The sequence below is a fragment of the Triturus cristatus genome, chromosome 4_2 (genome assembly GCF_964204655.1).
Source record: "Triturus cristatus chromosome 4_2, aTriCri1.1, whole genome shotgun sequence".
Lineage (NCBI taxonomy): Eukaryota > Metazoa > Chordata > Amphibia > Caudata > Salamandridae > Triturus > Triturus cristatus.
Genome location: NC_140586.1, coordinates 830,075,223 through 830,096,795, shown reverse-complemented (window position 1 = coordinate 830,096,795; position 21,573 = coordinate 830,075,223). Strand labels below are relative to the sequence as shown.

The window sequence follows — 21,573 nt, the reverse complement described above, 5'->3', positions numbered from 1 at the left end:
AGCATGGCTTTACGTGGCCTTTTAGATATGGCCCTGCAGTGTGTGTCACCGGACCGTCACTAAAGGTGAATTTCCATCAGCGCACAGGACCTTGTAAATAAGCCCGTGTGTGTCCTCACCCTCAGTAGACACAGACATTTCAATATATAATGAAAAAACTGGTGTAGAATGCACCAATAAGGCAATTTTTCACAAATTTTCTTCCCCCAGACATCCGTTCTATAGGTTAGGCTCGCTCGCACGCACCATATGGGGGCTGGTCTGATAACATTTGCCAGAGCTGCTTTGTGTTCCCATTCTGGCCCTGCCTGCTCGACACGTCATTTATCAGGCCCTCCCTAGCGGCACTGTCTACACCCACCCACCTCACACACATACAACACAGGCATCGCCAGTCGGTTGACCCTGTCAATACAAGCATCGGCATGCATCCGTTTAGACTGTGTGACGAATAAAATGCTGTTTTTATCAATCATCACTTGGGAAAAAGGAAGGACCTCCCTGACAAGTAACACAGAAGTGGAGAGGATGTGGTGCAGCGGCCAGAGCTGCTGACTCGAGAGCTAGGGATCCATGTTCGAGTCTCAGCGGCGCAACATCCTGCTTCTGGGCAAATCACTTTCTCCGGGTGCTAAATATATGCTGCAGGACAAAAATGCGAAAAGAGGGAAAACTATAAAAAAAAAAAAAGAGTTCCACCAAAGCAGATGTTAACAGTATTTTGGCCGGGGGAAACTGATAAGAGAAGCAGTCAATGAACAAGCCTTTGTAAAAGCAGGAAAACATGCTACAACCAATATAAATGGAGGAGAAGTAAGTGGCACGCACAGAAGCGTGGAAAGAGAGGGGTGGGATGTGAGCCCCTTTTTAAGTTTATATAAAAAACAATAGATTTCACAAGCACAGCTGTGCAGGCGAAACCTAAAAAGGGCCCGGGTGCTCTAACTCGTGGTCAGTTAAGTAAGTTTTGTAACTAGTGTCACTGTTTCTTTAGCCAGTGGTTCCAGGGCCTGCTACCTTACACTGTGCATGTCCGTTTTGTTGAACTTTAAGCTCGTTGTAATCATTTAATTATCTCTCGAGCGACAACTTCTCACAAAGAATTCTACTTAGCAGCATATGTAGAAGTTACATGGACTAAAAAAATCCCAGCTTTCAAATTAAGGTAAAATTGAGCAATTTTCAACTAACAAAAATGAGCTTCGCTAATCTCGTTTGTGTTTACTAAATATTCACGATATATCTACCTTTAATCTACACAATTAGCCAAACTTGCTAAATGTATTCCATTTCTTACTCCGCTTCTAAGCAATTCTTTTCTGCATTTTCTCTAAAACTTTGATTAACCGTGAATAGACGGCTCCTCTTTAAGAGGAACCTTCTAGACAAATTGTAAAGAGCTGTATTCTTAGCACAAAACGTAGCAATTTCAGGGTCGGGCTAAGTAACACCTACGTTTATTAGGTCCACTTATATATCTTCACTTTGATTAAAATGGGAAGGAGTTAAAGATCTGAGGGTACTAGCAGAAGTTAGTATTGAGAATTTAGCACAGAGAACCAAAGAAAAGAAGTTGATAGCATTGCACAGAAAATATGCAAATATTAGTTCAGTGACCACGCCCTACTTACATCTGTCGTCGTCAAACCAAGCACCTCACTGGCTAGAATGGCTCGCCATTGCTTTTTACGTCACTGGAATGAGACGCCTGGCATCCATGCTAGATCGGGTTAAAATACGTACAACTGCTGCCCCATATTTACAAGGGTGGTGTGAATATGGCGCAGTGCCAAAATTAAGACAAAAAAACACCTGGGGGCATATTATCAAGAACAGATTTAAAATTATCGCTGATTTAGCGGCAGAAAACTGCTGCTAAAGCGGCGATAATGGGCTTGATAATATGCAGTGGAAAATTACAATGGAAGCCCATGTTCACACCAGAACATGGACTTCTATTGGAATTCTCAAGGGCATATTATCAATCCCATTATCGCCGCTTTAGCGGCGGTGTTCTGCCGCTAAACCGGCGATAACTTTTAACGCCATCCTTGATAATATGCCCCTAGTCTTTACATGGCGCAATGAGGAAAAATGCCATATTTCTCCTCGTTTTTGCTGTTTCTATGTGTGCTGCATTGTACACATAAACACAACTAAACGCCATGCACGTTATGTTATGGATATTTGTAGAGTGCATGGCTACCCAAAGGCGTCCCAGCGCTACCCGTGAGAGAGGCAGGTCACAGCAGCTTAGTAGGAGGGGTTTTGAAAAAAACAAGTTTTCAGAAGTTTACGGAAGGGAAGGAGATTTGGTTCTGATCGTGGATGGGGAGGGAGCGTGTTCCAGAGCTTGTCGGAAGTAAAGCGGAAGGACCGACCACCCCTTCTCATCCTGTTGATTTTTGGGACCGCATTTAGTTAGAGACTGGATGAACGTAGAAGTCTATTTGGGTGGTAAGGGGATACGATGGCTTGGAGGATGGGGGGGCCTTTCTACCAGAAAGATTTGTGGGCGATACATAGAGACTTGCATTTTATTCTGTCCGCAACCGGGAGCCAGTGCAGGGTTTTGGGAGCAGGCCTTGCTGAGTGGCTGTTGGGAGTCATGTATGATTGTTTATGTGCAGAAAGGGACACCTTCCTGCACGTAAACAATCATGCCCCAGCGCAGTCACCTTTGCTCTATGTTCCAAGGGTGCCTGCATTGGCGCTAGGCAGCTTTAATTAGCACTACAGCAGGGGGAAACACCAGGCTGCACCATATTGTTGTAAAAACATTGCAGCCCTGCGTTTCCAAAGTGGCAGAGCGCTGCGTTACGCCAAGAAGGCTAACGCCGCGCTCTGTCACTTTCCATGTACATATACCCCTTAATGTTTTAGTGGAGGCAGGAGATGCAAGGTAGGGGGAGGGGAGAATTTTAAGGGGAACTTGAGGACAGAGGTATAAAATGTGGCAAACCTCTTCAAATTAAGGGCCTCATTTATGAGGTTTTGGCACAGGGCAGCACTGCAAGAAATCTTGCTGCGCTGCCCTGAGTCAAAAGAAAAGGACCGGAATAAGCCTTAATTTATGAGATACGTGCATTCCTGTCCTTTTACCCTCACTGGCTCACAATGGGGTGCCATGGGGTGACACAAGCACCCTTGCACCATGGTGCAAGCGTGCCTGAGAAAAAGGAAAAACGAGAACAAATAAAGGTATTTCTCCTTGTTGCGCCTCACTTACACCTCCCCTGGAAGGCTTAGGATTTTTGCGTATTTCCAGGTTTATTAAATCTCGTAAGTCTGGGAATGTGTCAAATACCATGGGTGTTACGTGGGAACACCCACTGTAATGCCCATGGCACGCCTCCCTATTGCAGGGTGAAGCAACGCAGCAACTTGTGCTGCGTTGCCTCAGTCCATATCTACAAGGCCATGAAAAGCCACGAAAAGCCACGTAGCATGGCTTTACGTGGCCTTTTAGATATGGCCCTGAAGTGTGTGCCACCGGACCGTCAATAAAGTGAATTTCCATCAGCGCACAGGAGCTTGTAAATAAGCCTGTGAGTGTCCTCACCCTCAGTAAACACAGACATTTCAATATATAATGAAAATACTGGTGTAGAATGCACCAATAATGCAATTCTTCACAAATGTTCTTCCCCCAGACATCCGTTCTATAGGTTAGGCTCGATCGCACGCACCATATGGGGGCTGGTCTGATAACATTTGCCAGAGCTGCTTTGTGTTCCCATTCTGGCCCTGCCTGCTCGACACATCATTTATCAGGCCCTCCCTAGCGGCACTGTCTACACCCACCCACCTCACACACATACAACACAGGCATCGCCAGTCGGTTGACCCTGTCAATACAAGCATCGGGATGCATCCGTTTAGACTGTGTGACGAATAAAATGCTGTTTTTATCAATCATCACTTGGGACAAAGGAAGGACCTCCCTGACAAGTAACACAGAAGTGGAGAGGATGTGGTGCAGCGGCCAGAGCTGCTGACTCGAGAGCTAGAGATCCATGTTCGAGTCTCAGCGGCGCAACATCCTGATTCTGGGCAAATCACTTTCTCCGGGTGCTAAATATATGCTGCAGGACAAAAATGCGAAAAGAGGGAAAACTATATAAAAAAAAAAAGAGTTCCACCAAAGCAGATGTTAACAGTATTTTGGCCGGGGGAAACTGATAAGAGAAGCAGTCAAGGAACAAGCCTTTGTAAAAGCAGGAAAACATGCTACAACCAATATAAATGGAGGAAAAGTAAGTGGCACGCACAGAAGCGTGGAAAGAGAGGGGTGGGATGTGAGCCCCTTTTTAAGTTTATATAAAAAACAATAGATTTCACCAGCACAGCTGTGCAGGCGAAACCTAAAAAGGGCCCGGGTGCTCTAACTCGTGGTCAGTTAAGTAAGTTTTGTAACTAGTGTCACTGTTTCTTTAGCCAGTGGTTCCAGGGCCTGCTACCTTACACTGTGCATGTCCGTTTTGTTGAACTTTAAGCTCATTGTAATCATTTAATTATCTCTCGATCTACAACTTCTCACAAAGCATTCTACTTAGCAGCATATGTAGAAGTTACATGGACTTAAAAAAAACCCAGCTTTCAAATTAAGGTAAAATTGAGCAATTTTCAACTAACAAAAATGAGCTTCGCTAATCTCGTTTGTGTTTACAAAATATTTGCGATATATCTACCTTTAATCTACACAATTAGCCAAACTCGCTAAATGTATTCCATTTCTTATCCCGCTTCTAAGCAAATCTTTTCTGCCTTTTCTCTAAAACTTTCATTAACCATGAATAGGCGGCTCCTATTTAAGAGGAACCTTCTAGACAAATTGTAAAGAGCTGTATTCTTAACACCAAGCGTAGCAATTTCACGGGTCAGGCTAAGTAACACCTACGTTTATTAGGTCCACTTATATATCTTCACTTTGATTAAAATGGGAAGGAGTTAAAGATCTGAGGGTACTAACAGAAGTTAGTATTGAGAATTTAGCACAGAGAACCAAAGAAAAGAAGTTGATAGCATTGCACAGAAAATATGCAAATATTAGTTCAGTTGCCACGCCCTACTTACATCTGTCGTCGTCAAACCAAGCACCTCACTGGCTAGAATGGCTCGCCATTGCTTTTTACGTCACTGGAATGAGACGCCTGGCATCCATGCTAGATCGGGTTAAAATACGTACAACCGCTGCCCCATATTTACAAGGGTGGTGTAAATATGGGGCAGCGCCAAAATTAAGACAAAAAAATACATGGGGGCATATTATCAAGAACAGATTTAAAATTATCGCCGGTTTAGCGGCAGAAAACTGCTGCTAAAGCGGCGATAATGGGCTTGTTAATATGCCGTGGAAAATTACAATGGAAGCCCATGTTCACACCAGAACATGGACTTCTATTGGAATTCTCAAGGGCATATTATCAAGCCCATTATCGCCGCTTTAGTGGCGGTGTTCTGCCGCTAAACCGGCGATAACTTTTAACGCCATCCTTGATAATATGCCCCTAGTCTTAACATGGCGCAATGAGGAAAAATGCCATATTTCTCCTCGTTTTTGCTGTTTCTATGTGTGCTGCATTGTACACATAAACACAACTAAACGCCATGCACGTTATGTTATGGATATTTGTAGAGTGCATGGCTACCCGAAGGCGTCCCGGCGCTACCCGAGAGAGAGGCAGGTCACAGCAGCTTAGTAGGAGGGGTTTTGAAAAAAACAAGTTTTCAGGAGTTTAGGGAAGGAGATTTGGTTCTGATCGTGGATGGGGAGGAAGCGTGTTCTAGACCTTGGCGGAAGTAAAGCGGAAGGACCGACCACCCCTTCTCATCCTGTTGATTTTTGGGACCACAGTTAGGTAGAGACTGGATGAACGTAGGAGTCTATTAGGGTGGTAAGGGGATACGATGGCTTGGAGGATGGGGGGGCCTTTCTACCAGAAAGATTTGTGGGCGATACATAGAGACTTGCATTTTATTCTGTCCGCAACCGGGAGCCAGTGCAGGGTTTTGGGAGCAGGCCTTGCTGAGTGGCTGTTGGGAGTCATGTATGATTGTTTATGTGCAGAAAGGGACACCTTTCTGCACGTAAACAATCATGCCCCATCGCAGTCACCTTTGCTCTATGTTCCAAGGGTGCCTGCATTGGCGCTAGGCAGCTTTAATTAGCACTACAGCAGGGGGAAACACCGGGCTGCACCATATTGTTGTAAAAACATTGCAGCCCTGCGTTTCCAAAGTGGCAGAGCGCTGCGTTAAGCCAAGAAGGCTAACGCCGCGCTCTGTCACTTTCCATGTAAATATACCCCTTAATGTTTTAGTGGAGGCAGGAGATGCAAGGTAGGGGGAGGGGAGAATTTTAAGGGGAACTTGAGGACAGAGGTATAAAATGTGGCAAACCTCTTCAAATTAAGGGCCTCATTTATGAACCCCGGGTTGCTACCGAGCCACCCCGCGACGCACCCACGGACCCTTCTGCTGCCACTCCTGCAAGTTCACCTGCATCCGGACCTGCACTACTCCTGCACCGACCAAGACCAAGACGAGCAACAGCAGCAGCCACCTAAAGTGCATCCTACTCAACACCCGCTCCGTCCACAGACACGCCATCGAGCTCTGGAACCTGCTCGACACTACTTCACCAGACGTCGCCTTCCTCGCGGAAACCTGGATGAACGCCTCTTCAGCGCCCGACATCGCCATCGCCATCCCAGACGGCTATAAGATCATCCGAAGGGACCGCATCAACCAGACCGGAGGAGGCATCGCCATCATCCACAGGAACACCATCCGAATCACGACCAACACCGACGACACCCTCGCACCCGCCGAGCACCTGCACTTCCAGGTCCACATCAACCCCAAGACCACCCTCAGAGGCACCCTCATCTACAGACCCCCGGGACCACGCACACAATTCAGCGAAGACATCGCCGACTTCATCAGCCCGCACGCCCTCCCCTCCGCTGACTACATCCTCCTCGGGGACCTCAACTTCCACCTGGAGAACAACAACGACCGCAACACCACCACCCTGCTGGACAATCTCACAAACCTCGGACTCAAGCAGCTGGTGACCACCCCCACCTACTACGCCGGACACACACTCGACCCCGTCTTTTCATCCAGCAAGAACATCGCCTTCAGCCACGCCACGCCACCGGACTCCACTGGACGGACCACAGCTGCGTCCACTTCAGCTTCAAAAGGACCACGATCCACTACCAACAGCAACAGGTTGCACGCAGAAGCTGGAACAAGATCACAGCCGACCAGCTCGCGACTTCCCTGAGCAAGAACCCACCCACCAGCGCAACGAACCCCAGCCAAGCGGCCACCAACCTCACGAAATGGATCAGCGACTGCGCAGACGACCTCGCCCCCCTGAGGACCCCCGCCTAGCAGACCCGGCAGCAAGAAAGCCCCATGGTTCACCGACGAACTCAAGAGCTCCAAGAAGGACTGGCGAGCCCTCGAGAGAACCTGGCGCAGAGACCCAACACCGGACAACATGACTGCCCTCAAGCTCGCCACCCGAAAACACCACCAACTCATCCATGCAACCAAGAAAACTGCATTCAAGGAACGACTGGACAAAAACGCACACAACAGCAAAGAACTCTTCAACATCGTCAAAGAGCTCTCCAACCCCAACGCCGGAAACAACGACATCACCCCTTCGCAAGACCTCTGCAACTCCCTCGCCTCCTACTTCCACAACAAGATCGCGGACATACACAACAGCTTCATCACTCAACCGACGTACGCCACGACCGAACCACCGCCCCCCACCACCACCCTCCGCGCCTGGACCCCGATCAGCTTCGAAGATACCGTCCGCACAATGAACTCCATCCACTCTGGATCTCCGACCGACCCCTGCCCTCACCACGTCTTCAACAAGGCCGACGCTGTCATCGCACCCCACCTGCGGGACATCATCAACACCTCCTTCGACACCGCGACCTTCCCGGAGAGCTGGAAGCACGCCGAACTCAGCGCTCTACTAAAGAAGCCATCAGCCGACCCCACCGACCTCAAGAACTACCGCCCCATCTCGCTGCTCCCGTTCCCTGCAAAAGTCATCGAGAAGACCGTCAACAAGCAGCTGGCCGCCTTCCTCAAGACAAACGGTTTCCTCGTCCTCTCGCAGTCTGGCTTCCGAGCCAACCACAGCACCGAGACCGCCCTGATCGCAGCCACCGATGACATCCGAGCACTGCTTGACAATGGAGAAACAGCGGCCCTCATCCTCCTAGACCTCTCCGCGGCCTTCGACACTGTCTGCCACCGTACACTAGTGCAGCGACTCAGCAACGTCGGAATCCAGGAGAAGGCACTGGAATGGATCATCTCCTTCCTCGCCGGAAGGACACAGAGAGTCCGCCTCCCCCCGTTCAGATCTGAAGCCACCGAAGTCATCTGCGGCGTTCCTCAAGGGTCCTCGCTCAGTCCAACCCTCTTCAACGTCTACATGTGCCCCCTCGCAGACATCGCACGCCAGCACAACCTCAACATCATCTCCTACGCCGACGATACCCAGCTGATCCTCTCCCTCACCAACGACCCCGCCACCGCCAGAGCCAACCTTCACAAAGGGATGAAAGAGGTAGCCGAATGGATGACGAACAGTCGCCTGAAACTGAACGCGGACAAGACGGAAGTCCTCATCCTGGGATCCTCACCCTCCGCCTGGGACGACTCCTGGTGGCCCCCCGCACTAGGCAGCACACCCCAACCAACAGACCACGCACGCAACCTGGGCTTCATCCTGGACTCCTCCCTCTCCATGACCAGACAAGTCAACGCCGTCTCCTCGTCGTGCTTTAACATCCTGCGCATGCTACGTAAGATCTTCCGGTGGATCCCCACCGAGACCAGGAAGACGGTCACCCAGGCCCTCGTCACCAGCCGCCTGGACTACAGAAACTCCCTTTACGCCGGAACCACCGCCAAACTCCAGAAGAGACTCCAGCGGATCCAGAACGCCTCAGCGCGACTCATCCTGGACATCCCCCGTCACAGCCACATCTACGGACACCTGAGAGACCTGCACTGGCTCCCGGTCAACAAGAGAATCACCTTCCGTCTCCTCACCCACGCACACAAAGCCCTACACAACCAAGGCCCAGGATACCTCAACAGCCGCCTTAACTTCTACGCTCCCAAACGCCAGCTTCGATCGACCAGCCACGCCCTCGCCACCGTCCCCCGCATCCGAAGAGCCACCACAGGGGGACGGTCCTTCTCCCACCTCGCCGCCAAGACATGGAACTCCCTCCCGACCCACCTCCGCCTGACCCAGGACCACCTCGCCTTCAGGAAACAACTCAGGACCTGGCTGTTCGAGCAGTAGCAGACCCCCCTCCCCTAGCGCCTTGAGACCCTCTGGGTGAGTAGTGCGCTATATAAATGCCTTGATTGATTGATTGATTGATGAGGATTTGGCACAGGGCAGCACTGCAAGAAATCTTGCTGCGCTGCCCTGAGTCAAAAGAAAAGGACCGGAATAAGCCTTAATTTATGAGATACGTGCATTCCTGTCCTTTTCCCCTCACTGGCTCACAATGGGGTGCCATGGGGTGACACAAGCACCCTTGCACCATGGTGCAAGCGTGCCTGAGAAAAAGGAAAAACGAGAACAAATAAAGATATTTCTCCTTGTTGCGCCTCACTTACACCTACCCTGGAAGGCTTAGGCTTTTTGCGTGTTTCCAGGTTTATTAAATCTCGTAAGTCTGGGAATGTGTCAAATGCCATGGGTGTTACGTGGGAACACCCACTGTAATGCCCATGGCACGCCTCCCTATTGCAGGGTGAAGCAACGCAGCAACTTGTGCTGCGTTGCTTCAGTCCATATCTACAAGGCCATGAAAAGCCACGAAAAGCCACGTAGCATGGCCTTACGTGGCCTTTTACATATGGTCCTGCAGTGTGTGCCGCCAGACCGTCACTAAAGGTGAATTTCCATCAGCGCACAGGAGCTTGTAAATAAGCCCGTGTGTGTCCTCACCCTCAGTAGACACAGACATTTCAATATATAATGAAAAAACTGGTGTAGAATGCACCAATAATGCAATTTTTCACAAATTTTCTTACCCCAGACTTCTGTTCTATTGGTTAGGCTCGCTCGCACGCACCATATGGGGGCTGGTCTGATAACATTTGCCAGGGCTGCTTTGTGTTCCCATTCTGGCCCTGCCTGCTCGACACGTCATTTATCAGGCCCTCCCTAGCGGCACTGTCTACACCCACCCACCCCACACACATACAACACAGGCATCACCAGTCGGGTGACCCTGTCAATACAAGCATCGGGATGCATCCGTTTAGACTGTGTGACGAATAAAATGCTGTTTTTATCAATCATCACTCGGGACAAAGGAAGGACCTCCCTGACAAGTAACACAGAAGTGGAGAGGATGTGGTGCCGCGGCCAGAGCTGCTGACTCGAGAGCTAGGGATCCATGTTCGAGTCTCAGCGGCGCAACATCCTGATTCTGGGCAAATCACTTTCTCCGGGTGCTAAATATATGCTGCAGGACAAAAATCCGAAAAGAGGGAAAACTATATTAAAAAAAAAGAGTTCCACCAAAGCAGATGTTAACAGTATTTTGGCCGGGGGAAACTGATAAGAGAAGCAGTCAAGGAACAAGCCTTTGTAAAAGCAGGAAAACATGCTACAACCAATATAAATGGAGGAAAAGTAAGTGGCACGCACAGAAGCCAGGAAATAGAGGGGCGGGATGTGAGCCCCTTTTTAAGTTTATATAAAAAACAATAGATTTCACAAGCACAGCTGTGCAGGCGAAACCTAAAAAGGGCCCGGGTGCTCTAACTCGTGGTCAGTTAAGTAAGTTTTGTAACTAGTGTCACTGTTTCTTTAGCCAGTGGTTCCAGGGCCTGCTACCTTACACTGTGCATGTCCGTTTTGTTGAACTTTAAGCTCGTTGTAATCATTTAATTATCTCTCGAGCGACAACTTCTCACAAAGCATTCTACTTAGCAGCATATGTAGAAGTTACATTGACTAAAAAAATCCCAGCTTTCAAATTAAGGTAAAATTGAGCAATTTTCAACTAACAAAAATGAGCTTCGCTAATCTTGTTTGTATTTACAAAATTTTCGCGATATATCTACCTTTAATCTACACAATTAGCCAAACTCGCTAAATGTATTCCATTTCTTATCCCGCTTCTAAGCAATTCTTTCCCGCATTTTCTCTAAAACTTTCATTAACCGTGAATAGGCGGCTCCTCTTTAAGAGGAACCTTCTAAACAAATGGTAAAGAGCTGTATTCTTAACACAAAACGTAGCAATTTCACGGGTCAGGCTAAGTAACACCTACGTTTATTAGGTCCACTTATATATATTCACTTTGATTAAAATGGGAAGGAGTTAAAGATCTGAGGGTACTAACAGAAGTTAGTATTGAGAATTTAGCACAGAGAACCAAAGAAAAGAAGTAGATAGCATTGCACAGAAAATATGCAAATATTAGTTCAGTGGCCACGCCCTACTTACATCTGTCGTCGTCAAATTAAGCACCTCACTGGCTAGAAAGCTCGCCATCGCTTTTTACGTCACTGGAATGAGACGCCTGGCGTCCATGCTAGATCGGGTTAAAATACGTACAACCGCTGCCCCATATTTACAAGGGTGGTGTAAATATGGGGCAGCGCCAAAATTAAGACAAAAAAATACATGGGGGCATATTATCAAGAACAGATTCAAAATTATTGCCGGTTTAGCGGCAGAAAACTGCTGCTAAAGCGACGATAATGGGCTTGATAATATGCCGTGGAAAATTACAATGGAAGCCCATGTTCACACCAGAACATGGACTTCTATTGGAATTCTCAAGGGCATATTATCAAGCCCATTATCGCCGCTTTAGCGGCGGTGTTCTGCCGCTAAACCGGCAATAAGTTTTAACGCCATCCTTGATAATATGCCCCTAGTCTTTACATAGCGCAATGAGGAAAAATGCCATATTTCTCCTTGTTTTTGCTGTTTCTATGTGTGCTGCATTGTACACATAAACACAACTAAACGCCATGCACGTTATGTTATGGATATTTGTAGAGTGCATGGCTACCCGAAGGCGTCCCGGCGCTACCCGAGAGAGAGGCAGGTCACAGCAGCTTAGTAGGAGGGGTTTTGAAAAAAACAAGTTTTCAGGAGTTTACGGAAGGGAAGGAGATTTGGTTCTGATCGTGGATGGGGAGGAAGCGTGTTCCAGACCTTGGCGGAAGTAAAGCGGAAGGACCGACCACCCCTTCTCATCCTGTTGATTTTTGGGACCGCAGTTAGGTAGAGACTGGATGAACGTAGGAGTCTATTAGGGTGGTAAGGGGATACGATGGCTTGGAGGATGGGGGGGCCTTTCTACCAGAAAGATTTGTGGGCGATACATAGAGACTTGCATTTTATTCTGTCCGCAACCGGGAGCCAGTGCAGGGTTTTGGGAGCAGGCCTTGCTGAGTGGCTGTTGGGAGTCATGTATGATTGTTTATGTGCAGAAAGGGACACCTTCCTGCACGTAAACAATCATTCCCCAGCGCAGTCACCTTTGCTCTATGTTCCAAGGGTGCCTGCATTGGCGCTAGGCAGCTTTAATTAGCACTACAGCAGGGGGAAACACCGGGCTGCACCATATTGTTGTAAAAACATTGCAGCCCTGCGTTTCCAAAGTGGCAGAGCGCTGCGTTAAGCCAAGAAGGCTAATGCCGCGCTCTGTCACTTTCCATGTAAATATACCCCTTAATGTTTTAGTGGAGGCAGGAGATGCAAGGTAGGGGGAGTGGAGAATTTTAAGGGGAACTTGAGGACAGAGCTATAAAATGTGGCAAACCTCTTCAAATTAAGGGCCTCATTTATGAGGTTTTGGCACAGGGCAGCACTGCAAGAAATCTTGCTGCGCTGCCCTGAGTCAAAAGAAAAGGACCGGAATAAGCCTTAATTTATGAGATACGTGCATTCCTGTCCTTTTACCCTCACTGGCTCACAATGGGGTGCCATGGGGTGACACAAGCACCCTTGCACCATGGTGCAAGCGTGCCTGAGAAGAAGGAAAAACGAGAACAAATAAAGGTATTTCTCCTTGTTGCGCCTCACTTACACCTCCCCTGGAAGGCTTAGGCTTTTTGCGTATTTCCAGGTTTATTAAATCTCGTAAGTCTGGGAATGTGTCAAATGCCATGGGTGTTACGTGGGAACACCCACTGTAACGCCCATGGCACGCCTCCCTATTGCAGGGTGAAGCAACGCAGCAACTTGTGCTGCGTTGCCTCAGTCCATATCTACAAGGCCATGAAAAGCCACGAAAAGCCACGTAGCATGGCTTTACGTGGCCTTTTAGATATGGCCCTGCAGTGTGTGCCACCGGACCGTCAATAAAGTGAATTTCCATCAGCGCACAGGAGCTTGTAAATAAGCCTGTGAGTGTCCTCACCCTCAGTAAACACAGACATTTCAATATATAATGAAAATACTGGTGTAGAATGCACCAATAATGCAATTCTTCACAAATATTCTTCCCCCAGACATCCGTTCTATAGGTTAGGCTCGCTCGCACGCACCGTATGGGGGCTGGTCTGATAACATTTGCCAGGGCTGCTTTGGGTTCCCAGTCTGGCCCTGCCTGCTCGACACGTCATTTATCAGGCCCTCCCTAGCGGCACTGTCTACACCCACCCACCTCACACACATACAACACAGGCATCGCCAGTCGGTTGACCCTGTCAATACAAGCATCGGGATGCATCCGTTTAGACTGTGTGACGAATAAAATGCTGTCTTTATCAATCATCACTCGGGACAAAGGAAGGACCTCCCTGACAAGTAACACAGAAGTGGAGAGGATGTGGTGCAGCGGCCAGAGCTGCTGACTCGAGAGCTAGGGATCCATGTTCGAGTCTCAGCGGCGCAACATCCTGATTCTGGGCAAATCACTTTCTCCGGGTGCTAAATATATGCTGCAGGACAAAAATGCGAAAATAGGGAAAACTATATAAAAAAATAAAAGAGTTCCACCAAAGCAGATGTTAACAGTATTTTGGCCGGGGGAAACTGATAAGAGAAGCAGTCAAGGAACAAGCCTTTGTAAAAGCAGGAAAACATGCTACAACCAATATAAATGGAGGAAAAGTAAGTGGCACGCACAGAAGCCAGGAAAGAGAGGGGCGGGATGTGAGCCCCTTTTTAAGTTTATATAAAAAACAATAGATTTCACAAGCACAGCTGTGCAGGCGAAACCTAAAAAGGGCCCGGGTGCTCTAACTCGTGGTCAGTTAAGTACGTTTTGTAACTAGTGTCACTGTTTCTTTAGCCAGTGGTTCCAGGGCCTGCTACCTTACACTGTGCATGTCCGTTTTGTTGAACTTCAAGCTCATTGTAATCATTTAATTATCTCTCGATCTACAACTTCTCACAAAGCATTCTACTTAGCAGCATATGTAGAAGTTACATGGACTAAAAAAATCCCAGCTTTCAAATTAAGGTAAAATTGAGCAATTTTCGACTAACAAAAATGAGCTTCGCTAATCTCATTTGTGTTTACAAAATATTCGCGATATATCTACCTTTAATCTACACAATTAGCCAAACTCGCTAAATGTATTCCATTTCTTATTCCGCTTCTAAGCAATTCTTTTCTGCATTTTCTCTAAAACTTTCATTGACCGTGAATAGGCGGCTCCTCTTTAAGAGGAACCTTCTAGACAAATTGTAAAGAGCTGTATTCTTAACACAAAACGTAGCAATTTCACGGGTCGGTCTAAGTAACACCTACGTTTATTAGGTCCACTTATATATATTCACTTTGATTAAAATGGGAAGGAGTTAAAGATCTGAGGGTACTAACAGAAGTTAGTATTGAGAATTTAGCACAGAGAACCAAAGAAAATAAGTTGATAGCATTGCACAGAAAATATGCAAATATTAATTCAGTGGCCACGCCCTACTTACATCTGTCGTCGTCAAACCAAGCACCTCACTGGCTAGAATGGCTCACCATTGCTTTTTACGTCACTGGAATGAGACGCCTGGCGTCCATGCTAGATCGGGTTAAAATACGTACAACCGCTGCCCCATATTTACAAGGGTGGTATAAATATGGGGCAGTGCCAAAATTAAGACAAAAAAACACCTGGGGGCATATTATCAAGAACAGATTCAAAATTATCGCTGATTTAGCGGCAGAAACCTGCTGCTAAAGCGGCGATAATGAGCTTGATAATATGCCGTGGAAAATTACAATGGAAGCCCATGTTCACACCAGAACATGGACTTCTATTGGAATTCTCAAGGGCATATTATCAAGCCCATTATCGCCGCTTTAGCGGCGGTGTTCTGCCGCTAAACCGGCGATAACTTTTAACGCCATCCTTGATAATATGCCCCTAGTCTTTACATGGCGCAATGAGGAAAAATGCCATATTTCTCCTCCTTTTTTACTGTTTCTATGTGTGCTGCATTGTACACATAAACACAACTAAACGCCATGCATGTTATGTTATGGACATTTGTAGAGTGCATGGCTACCCGAAGGCGTCCCAGCGCTACCCGAGAGAGAGGCAGGTCACAGCAGCTTAGTAGGAGGGGTTTTGAAAAAAACAAGTTTTCAGAAGTTTACGGAAGGGAAGGAGATTTGGTTCTGATCGTGGATGGGGAGGAAGTGTGTTCCAGAGCTTGGCGGAAGTAAAGCGGAAGGACCGACCACCCCTTCTCATCCTGTTGATTTTTGGGACCGCATTTAGTTAGAGACTGGATGAACGTAGAAGTCTATTAGGGTGGTAAGGGGATACGATGGCTTGGAGGATGGGGGGGCCTTTCTACCAGAAAGATTTGTGGGCGATACATAGAGACTTGCATTTTATTCTGTCCGCAACCAGGAGCCAGTGCAGGGTTTTGGGAGCAGGCCTTGCTGAGTGGCTGTTGGGAGTCATGTATGATTGTTTATGTGCAGAAAGGGACACCTTCCTGCACGTAAACAATCATGCCCCAGCGCAGTCACCTTTGCTCTATGTTCCAAGGGTGCCTGCATTGGCGCTAGGCAGCTTTAATTAGCACTACAGCAGGGGGAAACACCGGTCTGCACCATATTGTTGTAAAAACATTGCAGCCCTGCGTTTCCAAATTGGCAGAGCGCTGCGTTACGCCAAGAAGGCTAACGCCGCGCTCTGTCACTGTCCATGTAAATATACCCCTTAATGTTTTAGTGGAGGCAGGAGATGCAAGGTAGGGGGAGGGGAGAATTTTAAGGGGAACTTGAGGACAGAGCTATAAAATGTGGCAAACCTCTTCAAATTAAGGGCCTCATTTATGAGGTTTTGGCACAGGGCAGCACTGCAAGAAATCTTGCTGCGCTGCCCTGAGTCAAAAGAAAAGGACCGGAATAAGCCTTAATTTATGAGATACGTGCATTCCTGTCCTTTTCCCCTCACTGGCTCACAATGGGGTGCCATGGGGTGACACAAGCACCCTTGCACCATGGTGCAAGCGTGCCTGAGAAGAAGGAAAAACGAGAACAAATAAAGGTATTTCTCCTTGTTGCGCCTCACTTACACCTCCCCTGGAAGGCTTAGGCTTTTTGCGTATTTCCAGGTTTATTAAATCTCGTAAGTCTGGGAATGTGTCAAATGCCATGGGTGTTACGTGGGAACACCCACTGTAATGCCCATGGCACGCCTCCCTATTGCAGGGTGAAGCAACGCAGCAACTTGTGCTGCGTTGCCTCAGTCCATATCTACAAGGCCATGAAAAGCCACGAAAAGCCACGTAGCATGGCTTTAAGTGGCCTTTTAGATATGGCCCTGCAGTGTGTGTCACCGGACCGTCACTAAAGGTGAATTTCCATCAGCGCACAGGATCTTGTAAATAAGCCCGTGTGTGTCCTCACCCTCAGTAGACACAGACATTTCAATATGTAATGAAAAAACTGGTGTAGAATGCACCAATAATGCAATTTTTCACTAATTTTCTTCCCCCAGACTTCTGTTCTATTGGTTAGGCTCGCTCGCACGCACCATATGGGGGCTGGTCTGATAACATTTGCCAGGGCTGCTTTGGGTTCCCAGTCTGGCCCTGCCTGCTCGACACGTCATTTATCAGGCCCTCCCTAGCAGCATTGTCTACACCCACCCACCCCACACACATACAACACAGGCATCACCAGTCGGGTGACCCTGTCAATACAAGCATCGGGATGCATCCGTTTAGACTGTGTGACAAATAAAATGCTGTTTTTATCAATCATCACTCGGGACAAAGGAAGGACCTCCCTGACAAGTAACACAGAAGTGGAGAGGATGTGGTGCAGCGGCCAGAGCTGCTGACTCGAGAGCTAGGGATACATGTTCGAGTCTCAGCGGCGCAACATCCTGATTCTGGGCAAATCACTTTCTCCGGGTGCTAAATATATGCTGCAGGACAAAAATGCGAAAAGAGGGAAAAATATATTTAAAAAAAAAAAGAGTTCCACCAAAGCAGATGTTAACAGTATTTTGGCCGGGGGAAACTGATAAGAGAAGCAGTCAAGGAACAAGCCTTTGTAAAAGCAGGAAAACATGCTACAACCAATATAAATGGAGGAAAAGTAAGTGGCACGCACAGAAGCCAGGAAAGAGAGGGGCGGGATGTGAGCCCCTTTTTAAGTTTATATAAAAAACAATAGATTTCACAAGCACAGCTGTGCAGGCGAAACCTAAAAAGGGCCCGGGTGCTCTAACTCGTGGTCAGTTAAGTACGTTTTGTAACTAGTGTCACTGTTTCTTTAGCCAGTGGTTCCAGGGCCTGCTACCTTACACTGTGCATGTCCGTTTTGTTGAACTTTAAGCTCGTTGTAATCATTTAATTATCTCTCGATCTACAACTTCTCACAAAGCATTCTACTTAGCAGCATATGTAGAAGTTACATGGACTAAAAAAATTCCAGCTTTCAAATTAAGGTAAAATTGAGCAATTTTCAACTAACAAAAATGAGCTTCGCTAATCTCATTTGTGTTTACAAAATGTTCACGATATATCTACCTTTAATCTACACAATTAGCCAAACTCGCTAAACGTGTTCCATTTCTTAACCTGCTTCTAAGCAATTCTTTTCTGCATTTTCTCTAAAACTTTCATTAACCGTGAATAGGCGGCTCCTCTTTAAGAGGAACCTTCTAGACAAATTGTAAAGAGCTGTATTCTTAACACAAAACGTAGCAATTTCACGGGTCGGGCTAAGTAACACCTACGTTTATTAGGTCCACTTATATATATTCACTTTGATTAAAATGGGAAGGAGTTAAAGATCTGAGGGTACTAACAGAAGTTAGTATTGAGACTTTAGCACAGAGAACCAAAGAAAAGAAGTTGATAGCATTGCACAGAAAATATGCAAATATTAGTTCAGTGGCCACGCCCTATTTACATCTGTCGTCGTCAAACCAAGCACCTCACTGGCTAGAATGGCTCGCCATTGCTTTTTACGTCACTGGAATGAGACGCCTGGCGTCCATGCTAGATCCGGTTAAAATACGTACAACCGCTGCCCCATATTTACAAGGGTGGTGTAAATATGGGGCAGCGCCAAAATTAAGACAAAAAACACCTGGGGGCATATTATCAAGAACAGATTTAAAATTATCGCCGGTTTAGCGGCAGAAAACTGCTGCTAAAGCGGCGATAATGGGCTTGATAATATGCCGTGGAAAATTACAATGGAAGCCCATGTTCACACCAGAACATGGACTTCTATTGGAATTCTCAAGGGCATATTATCAAACCCATAATCGCCGCTTTAGCGGCGCTGTTCTGCCACTAAACCGGCGATAATTTTTAACGCCATCCTTGATAATATGCCCCTAGTCTTTACATGGCGCAATGAGGAAAAATGCCATATTTCTCCTCCTTTTTTACTGTTTCTATGTGTGCTGCATTGTACACATAAACACAACTAAACGCCATGCATGTTATGTTATGGATATTTGTAGAGTGCATGGCCACCCGAAGGCGTCCCAGCGCTACCCGAGAGAGAGGCAGGTCACAGCAGCTTAGTAGGAGGGGTTTTGAAAAAAACAAGTTTTCAGAAGTTTACGGAAGGGAAGGAGATTTGGTTCTGATCGTGGATGGTGAGGGAGCGTGTTCCAGAGCTTGGCGGAAGTAAAGCGGAAGGACCGACCACCCCTTCTCATCCTGTTGATTTTTGGGACCGCTGTTAGGTAGAGACTGGATGAACGTAGGAGTCTATTAGGGTGGTAAGGGGATACGATGGATTGGAGGATGGGGGGGCCTTTCTACCAGAAAGATTTTTGGGCGATACATAGAGACTTGCATTTTATTCTGTCCGCAACCAGGAGCCAGTGCAGGGTTTTGAGAGAAGGCCTTGCGGAGTGGCTGTTGGGAGTCATGTATGATTGTTTATGTGCAGAAAGGGACACCTTCCTGCACGTAAACAATCATGCCCCAGCGCAGTCACCTTTGCTCTATGTTCCAAGGGTGCCTGCATTGGCGCTAGGCAGCTTTAATTAGCACTACAGCAGGGGGAAACACCGGGCTGCACCATATTGTTGTAAAAACATTGCAGCCCTGCGTTTCCAAAGTGGCAGAGCGCTGCGTTACGCCAAGAAGGCTAACGCCGCGCTCTGTCACTTTCCATGTAAATATACCCCTTAATGTTTTAGTGGAGGCAGGAGATGCAAGGTAGGGGGAGGGGAGAATTTTAAGGGGAACTTGAGGACAGAGCTATAAAATGTGGCAAACCTCTTCAAATTAAGGGCCTCATTTATGAGGTTTTGGCACAGGACAGCACTGCAAGAAATCTTGCTGCGCTGCCCTGAGTCAAAAGAAAAGGATCGGAATAAGCCTTAATTTATGAGATACGTGCATTCCTGTCCTTTTCCGCACACTGGCTCACAATGGGGTGCCATGGGGTGACACAAGCACCCTTGCACCATGGTGCAAGCGTGCCTGAGAAAAAGGAAAAACGAGAACAAATAAAGGTATTTCTCCTTGTTGCGCCTCACTTACACCTCCCCTGGAAGGCTTAGGCTTTGTGCGTATTTCCAGGTTTATTAAATCTCGTAAGTCTGGGAGTGTGTCAAATGCCATGGGTGTTACGTGGGAACACCCACTGTAACGCCCATGGCACGCCTCCCTATTGCAGGGTGAAGCAACGCAGCAACTTGTGCTGCGTTGCCTCAGTCCATATCTACAAGGCCATGAAAAGCCACGAAAAGCCACGTAGCATGGCTTTACGTGGCCTTTTACATATGGTCCTGCAGTGTGTGCGGCCGGACCGTCACTAAAGGTGAATTTCCATCAGCGCATAGGAGCTTGTAAATAAGCCCGTGTTTGTCCTCACCCTCAGTAAACACAGACATTTCAATATATAATGAAAAAACTGGTGTAGAATGTACCAATAATGCAATTCTTCACAAATATTCTTCCCCCAGACATCCGTTCTATTGGTTAGACTCGCTCGCACGCACCATATGGGGGCTGGTCTGATAACATTTGCCAGAGCTGCTTTGTGTTCCCATTTTGGCCCTGCCTGCTCGACACGTCATTTATCAGACCCTCCCTAGCGGCACTGTCTACACCCACCCACCTCACACACATACAACACAGGCATCGCCAGTCGGTTGACCCTGTCAATACAAGCATCGGGATGCATCCGTTTAGACTGTGTGACGAATAAAATGCTGTTTTTATCAATCATCACTCGGGACAAAGGAAGGACCTCCCTGACAAGTAACACAGAAGTGGAGAGGATGTGGTGCAGCGGCCAGAGCTGCTGACTCGAGAGCTAGGGATCCATGTTAGAGTCTCAGCGGCGCAACATCCTGCTTCTGGGCAAATCACTTTCTCCGGGTGCTAAATATATGCTGCAGGACAAAAATGCGAAAAGAGGGAAAACTATATAAAAAAAAAAAAGAGTTCCACCAAAGCAGATGTTAACAGTATTTTGGCCGGGGGAAACTGATAAGAGAAGCAGACAAGGAACAAGCCTTTGTAAAAGCAGGAAAACATGCTACAACCAATATAAATGGAGGAAAAGTAAGTGGCACGCACAGAAGCCAGGAAAGAGAGGGGCGGGATGTGAGCCCCTTTTTAAGTTTATATAAAAAACAATAGATTTCACAAGCACAGCTGTGCAGGCGAAACCTAAAAAGGGCCCGGTGCTCTAACTCGTGGTCAGTTAAGTAAGTTTTGTAACTAGTGTCACTGTTTCTTTAGCCAGTGGTTCCAGGGCCTGCTACCTTACACTGTGCATGTCCGTTTTGTTGAACTTTAAGCTCGTTGTAATCATTTAATTATCTCTCGAGCGACAACTTCTCACAAAGCATTCTACTTAGCAGCATATGTAGAAGTTACATGGACTAAAAAAATCCCAGCTTTCAAATTAAGGTAAAATTGAGCAATTTTCAATTTACAAAAATGAGCTTCGCTAATCTCGTTTGTGTTTACAAAATTTTCACGATATATCTATCTTTAATCTACACAATTAGCCAAACTCGCCAAATGTATTCCATTTCTTATTCCGCTTCTAAGCAACTCTTTTCTGCATTTTCTCTAAAACTTTC

The 21,573-nt window shown here is 47.1% G+C and overlaps 5 pseudogenes; all 5 read right to left on the bottom strand.

Moving 5' to 3' along the window:
- Window positions 1–1,355: 1,355 nt before the first annotated feature.
- On the bottom strand, window positions 1,356–1,410 carry LOC146835152 (U7 small nuclear RNA; annotated as a pseudogene).
- Window positions 1,411–4,799: 3,389 nt separating this feature from the next.
- On the bottom strand, window positions 4,800–4,854 carry LOC146835151 (U7 small nuclear RNA; annotated as a pseudogene).
- A 6,396-nt stretch (window positions 4,855–11,250) lies between these two features.
- LOC146835150 (U7 small nuclear RNA) lies at window positions 11,251–11,305 on the bottom strand (annotated as a pseudogene).
- A 3,389-nt stretch (window positions 11,306–14,694) lies between these two features.
- On the bottom strand, window positions 14,695–14,749 carry LOC146835149 (U7 small nuclear RNA; annotated as a pseudogene).
- Window positions 14,750–18,142: 3,393 nt separating this feature from the next.
- On the bottom strand, window positions 18,143–18,197 carry LOC146835148 (U7 small nuclear RNA; annotated as a pseudogene).
- Window positions 18,198–21,573: the final 3,376 nt, after the last annotated feature.